The 12,640-nt window shown below is 34.4% G+C and overlaps 1 pseudogene; it reads right to left on the bottom strand.

The window, feature by feature from the left end:
- Positions 1-432: 432 nt before the first annotated feature.
- Positions 433-1,364, bottom strand: LOC131395746 (olfactory receptor 5M3-like; annotated as a pseudogene).
- Positions 1,365-12,640: the final 11,276 nt, after the last annotated feature.

Genomic DNA, 12,640 nt, shown 5'->3' on the forward strand with positions numbered 1-12,640 from the left:
CACCGTTCACATTGAAAGAAGCATTAAACGTTAAACCATCTCATAACCTTTAGAAAGACTATGATTTTTATGGCCTCCTACTGGCCAGCTAAATGAAATGTATTATTATTTTTCTGCCCCAAATTACTCTCTAAATGGGCAAATGGATAAGTATTTCTGAAATTCGTCCACTGCATTTCTGAATAAGAAAAACAAAGTCTTTTTGTTCTAGCTAAGTATTTGAAAAATTTCAGTTACCATACCTGTGAACTTTAGCTCATATAAAATTTTCAATTAATTGATTTATTAATTTTTAATTAATCCTGTACTTACATCAACAGGAATGGGACAATTTCTTTTCTCTGAAGTGAGACTTTCTCTTGTAACTGAGCAATAAAAATTGACAAACAAATAATTATGAAACATAGGAGACAAAATTAACTCAATTTTATTTTATTTGGTTAAACATGCTCTGGTGATCACTTTGTTCATGGCTTCTTTCACATCCTTGTTCCTCAGACTGTAGATCATGGGATTCAACATGGGGATCACTGTGGTATAAAACACAGCTACCATTTTCTCCTGCTCCACGGACTCCTCTGTGGGACGTCTGAGATACATAAAGATAAGAGTTCCATAAAATATGATGACAGCTGTCAAATGGGACCCACAGGTGGAAAAGGCCTTCCGCCTTCCTTCTGCTGAGTGCATCCGTAGAATGGCGACGAGAATGAACAGATATGATACGATAATTATACTCAGAGAAAATGTGAAGTTGATGCCTGCAAGTATGATCATTGTATATTCTTTCACAAAGGTCCCAGCACAGGCTATTTTGATGAGAGGTGGGTCTGCACAGTAGAAGTGGTTAATCTCAATTTTCCCACAGAAATACAAGCTGTAAGTCCACAATCTTGCTGCCAGACTAATCAGAAAACCATATACATAAGGAAAGGAAATCAGTCGAATACAGATAACCCTTGACATTTTGCTGCCATAGAGCAGAGGGTTCCCGATTGCTATGTATCTATCAAAGGCCATCACAGCAAGAATAAAAATTTCTACATGGGCAAGTGCAATGAAGAAGAAACACTGGATTAAACAACCAGAATAAGAAATAGTTTTTGTCTCTGATAACAGGTTTTCCAACATTTTAGGAGTGACATTGGAAGAAAACCACACATCAACAAATGACAAATGGCTGAGGAAAAAGTACATGGGGCTGTTAAGCTGTGGACTGACCGTAATTAACATGATGATGCCAACATTCCCCAGCACGGTGATGAGCTAGACCACCAGGAAAAGGATGAGGAAGAGAACTTGCCAGTCCCCACGGCTGCTTAGTCCCAAAGAATAAACTCTGGCACATCGCTGAAATTGAGCATTTTCTCAGTTCTAAGTCAATATTAGTTACAAATCTTGGTGATAACTAAAAGGAAATAAATTTTAAAGTCAAGTATTGATTATGTATTAATTTATATCTTTATCCATGCCCCCTTTCATTGTTTCCTTAATTAAATACTTATGACTGCACTTTGCCATTCTTTTCAGTAAATCTTGTCTGACACTTGCAATATAACAGGCTCTCTGAAGTTTACTATGATGAATAAATACACAGGCCCTATTACACAACAGTTATACAAAATATTGTGATTGAAACATGCTAGTACTAAATACTGTGATTAGCCAAATTTCCAAGACTACTCCTTAAACATCCCTTCTTTCCAACACTGGCATATTTGGTATTTCATATTTTAAGATATTTGTGGAGGGTGATAGTTTTCTTTTTAACATCGCTCAAAAATAATTTTTACTTCAACTCTTTTTCATTATAAGCATATTCTCCATGATTAGAGATGGAAGCCACTTGATCAAATAATCCATCAGCCCTAAATGTCAGATAAAAAAAATTTTAATCTAACCTCATACTTGAACTCATTTACATTGAAGAAGGACACACTGATCACAGTAGTCCTCAAAGCCAAGTACAAAGGGGTAAATGACTTACACACATTCATACATTATGCATATTCCCTGGATGTGGACTCTTTTGCAAATCTAATACGTAATTATAATTTACTAGATATCGTTAACTGTTATGTCCTGGTGATTCAAAGATAAGTGAGACAGTGATTAATGTCGGTATTTATAGCAGTATTCATACAAATAAACTTACTAAAACCATACTATATTCTTACAGAGTCATAGTGAGGGCAGAAATTGCAGAATGATTGAATCTTTTTTGGAGATCTCGTGGAGTTCCAGAAAAACTACCTGGATATTTTACAATTTTACTCTCAAATATAGATGGTATCGGAGCCGGCCCCATGGCGTAGGCGGTTAGGCGTGCGCGCTCCCACTGCGGCGGCCCGGGGTTCAACGGTTCGGATCCTGGGCCCATACCGATGCACGGCTTGTTAGGCCATGCTGTGACGGCATCCCATATAAAGTAGAGGAAGATGGGCACGGATGTTAACCCAGGGCCAGTCTTCCTCAGCAAAAAAGAGGAGGATTGGCATCGGATGTTAGCTCGGGGCTGGTCTTCCTCACACACAAAAAAATACATATATATATATATATATATATATATATATATATATATATATACATACATGGTATCATATAAACCTTTTCCCAGAACAATATTTCACAAATTGTTTTCCTAAGGAAACACTAGTGCCTTGCATGATGTTAACAGATACTATGGAGAAAACTCCAAAAGTGTTCACTCATCAAATAACAATGAGAAATCTTCATATCCTATCCAATCTCTTAGAGATAGACAATCTACCTAATAAAGTTAAACTATGAGAAGTTTCCTGGGAAAGAATTCTGTTATGCTTAGTCTAGCTAGTGTTTACGTAGCTTGAAAATGAGAGAGGAGATTCCATCAGCACGAATGAACTTTTGTGTTCCATAGAACATGAGTGTAATTCTATCCAATAACCAGCTTGAGATAGTTTTTCAACAGGACAATGAATTTGTTGGAGATGGGATTCTGATACGACCTCCAAAGGCTAAATGTCATTTCTAGGGAAAATGATTATTCCTAAAACCCCTTGTTTTAACCTGCAGGATTACACTTAGTTCAACTACAATTTGATGGACTTTACCCGTAGTTATCACTAGGTAGTGACCAGGAAAGATAATAGTAGCTAAGAAGATAAAATTCATTGTCATAGTGAAAATAAATAGATTCTTATCAACACAGGTAATCTAATGCCTACCACACACTCCATTTGTTTGAGAAAAGTTTTCTCAGGAGAAAGAAGAAAGTTACCAACCAAAGTATATTAGACTGAGACTAGAAAACTCCAGAGTCTCAGGGTAATTAAGGAAAAATTGAAGCATTAACTAACGGCTTAAAAATTTTAAGTATAATAACAGATAAAGTTGTCTAAAACGGGATGACCTGCCTTGGAATATATTTACGTATGCATTCAAAATCTGTTACAGAGTTGATAGGTTCATCTCTAAAATTATTTGTTTTATGATATGTGGATGGTGATAATTTTGTGGACCTGACTCCAAAAGCAAAAGCAACAAAAGCAAAAATAAACAAATGGGAATACATCAAACTGAAAGCTTCTGCACAGCAAGGAAACTATCAACAAAATGAAAAGGCAACCCAGTGAATGGGAGAAAATATTTGCAAATCATATACCTGATAAGGGGTAATACCCAAAATATATAAAGAACACTTTCAAATCAATAGTAAAAAAGCAAACAATACAATTAAAATTTAAAAATAGGCAAAGAATCTGAATAGACATTTTTCCAAAGAAAACATACAAATGACCAATTGGTACACAAAAAGATCCTCATTGTCGCTAATCATCAGGGAAAATGCAAATCAAAACCATAGTGAGATATTACCTCATATCAGTTAGAATGTCTATTATCAAAAATACAAGAAATAACAAGCGTCGATGAGGATGTGGAAAAAAGGGAACTCTTGTGCACTGTTGATGGGAATGTAAATCGGTACAACTACTATGGAAAACAGTATGGAGGTTCCTCAAAGAATTAAAAATTGAACAACCACATGATCCAGCAACTGCACTTTCTTTTCCTAAAAAAACAAGGACAGAAATTCAAAAAGATATATGCACCCCCTTGTTCATTGCAGCATTATTAACAATAGTCAAGATATAAACACAACCTAAGTGTCCATTGATGGATGAATTATATATATATACACACACACATACACCATGGGATACTACTCAGCCATAAAAAAAGGTGAAATCTTGCCATTTGCAACAACATGGATGGACCTCGAGGTCATTATCCTAAGAGAAATAAGCCAGACAGAGAAAGATAAATACAGTATGAGTTCACTTACATGAAGAATCCTAAAAAGAAAACAAGCCCATAGATACAGAAAACAGATTGGCAGTTTCCAGAGGCGGGGGGTGAAGGTGGTCAAAAAGTACTTCCAGTTTTAAAATAAATTTCCAGTTATAAAATAAATAAGTCATGGGGCTATCATGTACGGCATGGTGACTATAGTTAATACTACTATGCTGCATATTTGAAAGTCACTGAGAGTAGATCTTAAAAGTCCTCATCACAAGAAAAACAATTTTTGCAACTATGTATGGGGACAGATATTAACCGGACTTATTGTGGTGATCATTTTGCGTAATGTACAAGTATAGAATTATGTTGTACGCCTGAAACTAGTATAATTTTATATGTCAATTATACCTCAATAAAAAAGAAAAGAAATTGGCAACATATGAAAAAATAAACAAATAAAATGAAATCCTTTGTTTTATGATATAAAGAATACTAGCATTTCTATATAATCCCAGTGTCTTCTCCCCATCTACTCCCAGCCCCAAAGCTTCACGTTACCTTTATGGGATTCACTCTCCCTTCAGAGTTTTTCAATGGTCAATTTGACATGACAATTTGGATTTAAGCATATATAGATATAAAGAGATAAATTAAGCTTTGAGAATACCTGTGATCACATTGAGTGGTAGGTGAGCATCAATCTACTATGCATAAAGCAGAGTTTCCTTTAAACTATAGTGAAGTCTAAATCAATGGTGCTCATTTTGTTACCGTTCAGCTCCCCATTCACATCAAAGCGTGTACTAAAAAATTGGCCAAAATTCTTTATCTATGAGTGGATCATTCATATTACAAAATTTAAATTACCACCTTAAAGGAATATATTTTTGAATCTTTAAGAAATAAAAGATAACATGAAATCACAGGGTGCAAAGTAGTATTATATAAGCATTTTTTGTTTTGGGTTTTTTAATTACAAATTTTCTCAAATATATAGAGTGATTGTGTGTGGCACTTATACAACTTTCATAGTGCTAAAAAATGAAAACTAAATGCAAACAAATTTATAAATCAGTTGCATTATGACTAGCAATTAAGTGAATATGGCGGGTGGTGTTGCCTTGCCCTCAAGAGTGTAAATGTGTTACAAACAGCTACTGTGAGTGCATAGACCACCTGTGATCACTCAATCCTTCCTGACGTTTTTTCTCTGTTTTGAGTTTCTGTTGAACCTTTCTGAAATAAACATAAACTTAATTTTAAACGAATTTTTAAGTATGGAAGTACATTAAAATGATAAACTGGTTGTTTAGCCTTATATTTCAGCATCAAAAACTTGTTTTCATTTTTTTTGGGAAAAAGAACAAAAGTTCTTCTAGTACTAGTTGTGCTAGTACCAAGCAGGAAGACAACTTAATAAAATACTCTCCCTCCCCGTTGGACATATGCTCTGTAGCGTGTTGCTATGTTCTCAGGTTTGGATATGCTCCTTGAAGTTTTGGAAGGGAAAGGAAATGTGTTTTCAGTATTTGTCACGAATGTGCTGAGCATTATTGTGAGCTGCTTGTGAACATGTGCAGTCCACAGGAACAGGAACAGGAGAAATAAGTCACAGATAAACTGCCCAAGAAATTCTAGATTATTTTTTAAAAATGCATAACCTTTTGAGACAGATGAATTCCCCAAACAAGAAGAAATTGGATTTTTAAAGTTTGACGGGCTCATATACAAAGAAAATTTAATGAAAAATATGTTTTAGACACCATCATAGATGATAGAGGAAATACAAAGATGAAGAGAAATTCTGTACCTGAAAAGAGCTTACAGACATGTCAACAGATCATATTGATTTCTGAATCAACAGAATATGCCTGTGGCTGCCTGTGTTTTTTAGCTTTATGCATTTTTCAAAGATTAGCAACAGAGGCATTCTTATTTGGAAAGTCAGATCTGGTACCAAGGATGACTCAGCACAAAAAAAATATATAAAAGACGGTGGTGTCAGTACTTTAGAAAAGCTAAATACATGAAAACCTGAGTGGTGGTTAACTAAGTAACAGATGGTGACAGTGAACTCGTGGGGAGAGTGGAGTGGTTAGGTCTGATCTTAGAGGACGTGAGGTCTGGAAAAAAGCAGAGGGTTTGGGGACCTCAGAAGCACTTAGAGGATTTTCCTCACCATCTAAAAGCAAAAATATATACACAAATTTCCCGTATTGTATCATCCTTTATTTCAGATTAAATTACCAACAAATGTGGATTTTTTCCCCCAGATTGGGCATGAGGTAATATTAAGTATTCTAGTTGAAGAATTCTGTGTCTATTGTCAGACCCTGGTTGAATTCCGGCTCCATGCCTCAATTTATGAACCTGGGCAGCTAATATTCTTGTTTTGTTTTTCAATTTCTCTATGCCTTAATATCATGTCACAGAAATGAGTATTACAGTAATAAGAGTATTAATTTCACTCTGTGTATGTATGAAAAGAGGTATTACACATTAACCATAATAAATATACAAAGCACAATTATTATTAAATGCACTCCTAGAAATTGTAGCTTGCATGAATAGTTTATAATAATCAAATAATCAAATCTCTACAGAAAATTTCTCTTTCTCTCTCTCTCTCCTTCACATACACAAATCACACCTACACACACCGATAACATATTTGGAATAATTAAGGTTAATTTTTGGTAAACAATAAAGAATATAAAAATAAAATCTAAGATACAAGCTTCATCTGACAGTTCTAGATAGATGCATATTTATGCCAACCCCAGAATAAAGAGAAATATACCCAGTAAGAATGCAGAATTGAAAAGTGAATGCTATAAAAGAGATGGTGAACAACGTATACCAGGCAAAAGAGAACCTGGAAGTCCACAAGGGAAGTTTCCCTTAAATGACTGACTTACAAAAAAAAATAAGCAATTAAGAAGCTTCCCCTAGACACAGCCCTGGGGACTGTATGTCTCTAGAGAAAGTGTCGACTGTTGAGTTTTGTTTTTATAATAACAGATTTGCACAATTTTTCCCCAAACTCAAGTTATTTTGAATGCATTCTGGGATCAAATAATAAAATTTGCTTTGGGTTTGCATCACAATCAGCCTGGTGATGGTGTTCCTCAACATGCATAAGCCAATCCTGTGTTCTGTACTTCACCGTTTGTGCCGCTTGGCTTTTCCAGTGAAAGATGAAAGAAATATTATTCCCTAGAACTAAAATTATAGCATATCAAAGCAAGAATTCGCTCACCTATTTTATAAATAAAAACTCCCTCACTCTATAAAGAAGGAAAACTAGAAGCTTAATTATAGTGACAACAAAGCATTTATTGAAGTTATCACATGCCAGACACTATGCTAATTTAATTTAATTCTCATAACTACCTCCTGAGGTAATTATTATTCTTATTTTATAAACAAGAAAGTTAGAGTCTTAGAGAGGTTCACTCACTTGCTCAAGGTGAAATGTTCAATGAGTCAGTGAGTAGTTCCCTGATTCCAGAGTTTGTACTGGAAATCTTCTCATCCTATTGCCCAAAAGTAACTATTAACAGGGTCAACCAAAAATCTCAATTCCTGACACAAAAGGAGTCTCATTTCCATTGTATGATTGGTGTACATGACATATTTTTATCGTGGTCTTTATGGACTTGAAGGAACAAAAATACATTCTTTGTGTAACCAAAAAATTGCCTGTAATTTCTGCAGTATACGCATTTGATCACTTTAATTGAGTGGCCTGGCAATTTATGTCCACCTCTCAAATTTATACCTCTTCTGGTCTGAGCACCGCACTGTACTCACCTGGCCCCCCTTTCAGGTCCTACCACAAGAGTTTATTGCTGCTTATTAAATCCTATGGAAGAAATTGCTAGTTTTTCCCCAAATCCATTCTTCTTCCACTACAATGAAATTTTTATGAGAAGGCCCTCAACTGCCTTGCTCTTATAATCATACTGCTCTTTTTATTTTCTGTAAAGAAATTGTGGTTTATTTTTTTTTATTTTTTTATAATGATGCTCTTATCTAAAATGATACTGAGCACATGGTAGATGTTCAAGAAATACTTTTTGAATAAAGAAAATGGTTAAATGATCATGTTTTCAAAAGATGAGCTACACAGGTAGGAAAGGCACATATCTAAGCATCACTTTGGTACTTCTCAGAATAAGATGAGACCCTCCGGATTTATAATGAAACCATACTTTGGAATTGAAGAGTGTTGATTAAGCATGTATAAGTTAGAGTTCTGTCTGACTCCTGAGAGAATAACTGTGCTACCTAGGACTAGGAGTTTACTATCTTCAGAAGTCCTGGACCCAGTGTCTTAAACAGTAACTTATATTTCCCCGAACCCAGAATTTATTTCAAGTGCAAATTAATTAATTTTATCCCCTCAAATGTTGTGTTAGGTTTAATTTTTAAGGCCAATCTCAACAAGACACTAAACAGCCTCGTGTAATTTCTCTGAGTTTTAAGTTACAAATGTGGTTCTCAGCGTAAGAAGCTGTGAACAACCGTTGAATACTTGCCAAAAATCCTATTGGCAAAGCACAAAAGAGCCATGATAATATCTAAAACATATGAATGAGTACAAGGTTTTTTAAAACAACAAAGAATACATCTTTTAGTAATATTAAATTATTAAAACAATAATTTATAAACTAAAATATGCACTTACATAATTCTTAGATGTAAAGAGAAAGCAAAACTAAAACTAAATTTAAAACACAACATAATAGGAATTATACATTTCAAATATATGATACAGTTCAAATCGGAAATATAATCTCAAATAATTATCATTGCTAAATAAGAAAAATGCAAAGTGATCAAAAATTTAACTGCAAATGTTAAGAAAATAAATAGAAAGACAATAAGAAAATGAGAGTCATAAGCGTAAAAGAAGAAATTAACAGCAGAAAACAGTAGGGTTGGTTTTAAAAAAATCAAATATATAGTTATTGAGGATCTGGGGTTGGGGCATTTACACATACGGACAAATTACTAGTTAGTATAATCAAAAAAAGAGAAAGTCTGAAAATATAATATGAATTTTGTTTCTGACATGTGAAATTTATAAACAGGCATTCCAGATCACAGTAGAGGGTTCTGTTTCATGCTGTCATTCAGGGTCCCAAGCTATCAGGTCCTCTGCCCTCAACAACGTGTACTTTACAAAGTCACCCTGAGCATCTATATCCAGTCGTCGGTCGTTGGAGAAAGGATATGGATGCCATCTATAATTTTTAAACACCTCAGTCTAGAAGTTTCACATATAAATTATACTTGCATTCAATTGATGAGAACTATTCACATTGTAGTACCTAGATACAAGAGTGATGGGAATCTGTGGTGGATTACCACTTCCAAACAGCAACACTAACTTACAGAGCACGAGATCTATGTTGAAAATATTTCCAGAATCTGAGGACCTCTCACCACACTTCCTGCTGTACACAGGCCCTAGCAACTATCTCTCTTGCCTAAGTTATATAATTTTCTCCCACCATAGTGCCTCTACACACCATTCTAAGCTCAAAAACTGAAGTGGTCCTTTGAAAACACGTCAATTCATATTGCTGCTTAGCTTAGAACCTTCCCACAGCTTCCCATTTTTCTCAGAGTAAAAGCCTTCCAATAGCTCACGGGATCTTAAATAATTGGCCACTCGTGCCCTATTACGCCTCTGATCTCATATTCCATCAATTTTCTCATTGCCGAGGGTTCCAGCCACAAGGGTTTCTAATCTGTACTTGACACACTCCTGGAGTGCTTGCCTTGTAAGGCCTTGTCACCCTCTCGTCCGTCTGCCTAGAGCACTGTCCCTCAAGCACCTGCATGGCTAATCTCTAAACCAGCTTCATGAGTTGTTTGTTCAACTATCACCCTCTCAATAAAATCTACCTTCACTCTCATGCCTAAGCCGGAGACACTCCTTTGCTCTATCCTACAATAGTTTTTTTTTTTTCCAGATATTACATAAGATCGCTAAATATCATATGATTCACATATGTATTATAATAATTGTTTATGAATATCTCACACCAGCGGAATATAAGCCTCATGAAATCAAGGACTTTTTTCCGTTCACTAGTAACAAATACCTAAAACTGTGCCTGGTACATAATAGGCACTCAGCAAATACTTGTTAGATGAATGAGTAAATTAATTAATTAAACAAATGATTAGAATGCTGAGAAATAGGACAAAAGAAATATAAACAAGTTTATGTATTATATTATTGACCTTTCAAAATTAGTGGGGCAGATATATTATTAAGTAAATAACGGAAGTTAATGTTTTGTGAAAATTAATGTTAAATTCTTTCTTCAGACCCCACACAAAAATAAATTCTAAGTGATTTAAACTAAGTATAAATATTTTAAATATGTACACATTACATGAACATTTATGTGAATGGTTATGCAGCCTCTTCATATTAGTTAAAAGAACACTGGCTGACATAACAATCTCTGGAACCTTGTTGGCTCAGCTCAGTAGACGTTTGTTTCTTGCTCATATACCAGGCAAATGCAGATGTTGACCTGAGACCTTCATTACAAGGATTCAATGAGCCAAACTTTTTCCCATGACTCCACACCATCCCCTGGGGCCTCACAGACTTTTGTTTGCAACTGATGCACAGACAAAAAAATAAAAGATAACATAGACAATGAACCAAGGAGACTTTCAAGGCTGGGCTTAGATGTGGTATATGACACTTCCACTCATACGTCCTTAGATAGACCTCAGACACTTGGCCACAGAAACTGCAAAGGCAGCTGAGAAACATATCCAGTTTTTCATTTTACTTTGGTTAATAAAAGAGAAGAGAGGATTGGATTTGAGGACAGCATAACATATCACCCTACATTCAGAAAAGGATCTTTTCCTCATAACGCTAATGAAGAACCTAAAAAGACAGAGTATAGTTGATCTGACTACACAATCTTTTAAAATATAAACATGTTGTAAAACATCATAAGCTACATTAGAAGACAAACAGCAATCTTTAAACATAAGATATGGCATATATAATAGATACTCGGCACATTGATGTAATTAACAAATATATATTAAGCTCCTACTACGTGTAGAGTTTATGACACTGAGGTTACAGTGATGATCAAGACAAAAATGATTTCTTCTCTCATGGAACTTAAGGTACAGTGAAATAACGTTAAAATAAACAATTCTTAGAAAAATAATTCCTTCATTGCAAAAAAATATGAATTTCCTAAAAGAAAAACAGATGAAACAAAACAAACAAAAAATGAATTAGAATAATTAAATTGCCCAAAGAATATATTGTAGTGTTTGACTTCACTAGTACTCAAGCATATTTAAAGTATAATAATGAAGAAATTTTCTGCCTTTCAAGTCAACTGAGTTTTACAATCTGTGGTCAGGATATAGCTAAATAAAGAAAGGAGTTCTGTCGTCAGTGAAGTAGGCAGTCTGGAGTTATAAACTTAAATGTAGTGGAAGGGGAAATATTGTAGTACATTAAGAAAGGATATAATATTATCATAAATCACATTATAAGTAATATAATCATGTTGGTTATTTTACGTTTACAACTAGTTTAGTCCTGAGGGAAATTACTAAATAGGAACTCCTGGAAAGTACTGATCAAGCTGATTGTGCTGAAACACACATGAACACACACATGCCTACACACAGACACATACACATAAACATACATACACAGATATATGTATACATGTGTAACATATATAGCTGCATATATGCATATATAAGGCATGCATAATTTTGCTTTCTTTGTGAAAACTCAAGCCTCATTTCTAAAATGTCCTTGTGTGATATTGGTAAATAAAAGAAAATGAAGAAGACTTGAATCCTGGCAATCACAGATTTTGTGCATTCACAATCAAACTCAGCTCTTTGTGTCGTGAAACTTGTCTTGTCTTTCAAATAAAATTACTTTGATGCTGAGGGAGCAATACTGTAAAAAAACAAAGCATAGGACATCTGTTATATATCAATGATGATATGTTAAAGTCAGATAGGACACGTATGACAAGTTACAAATGCATATGCTAGAACTACTAAGAGTTCAGCTAGTTTCTACTACAACCAAACCTGAAAAATACTTTAAAAAAGCATAAAAAAAAAAAAAGAGTAAATAAAGCTCTATATGTCCCTCTAATCATCTAGAGATAACTTGTTGAAATACGTTTATGGAGACATATTCTAAATTCCAAAGCACCAATGAGATTGTGTTATCACTTTCTGATAGTCATTATAAGGTAATACATAAATAGAAACTTCAATGGATACAATGAGATATTAAGTATGTTAACATATAAATGCAGTTTATTTAATT

This window comes from Diceros bicornis, chromosome 31, assembly GCF_020826845.1.
Source record: "Diceros bicornis minor isolate mBicDic1 chromosome 31, mDicBic1.mat.cur, whole genome shotgun sequence".
NCBI lineage: Eukaryota > Metazoa > Chordata > Mammalia > Perissodactyla > Rhinocerotidae > Diceros > Diceros bicornis.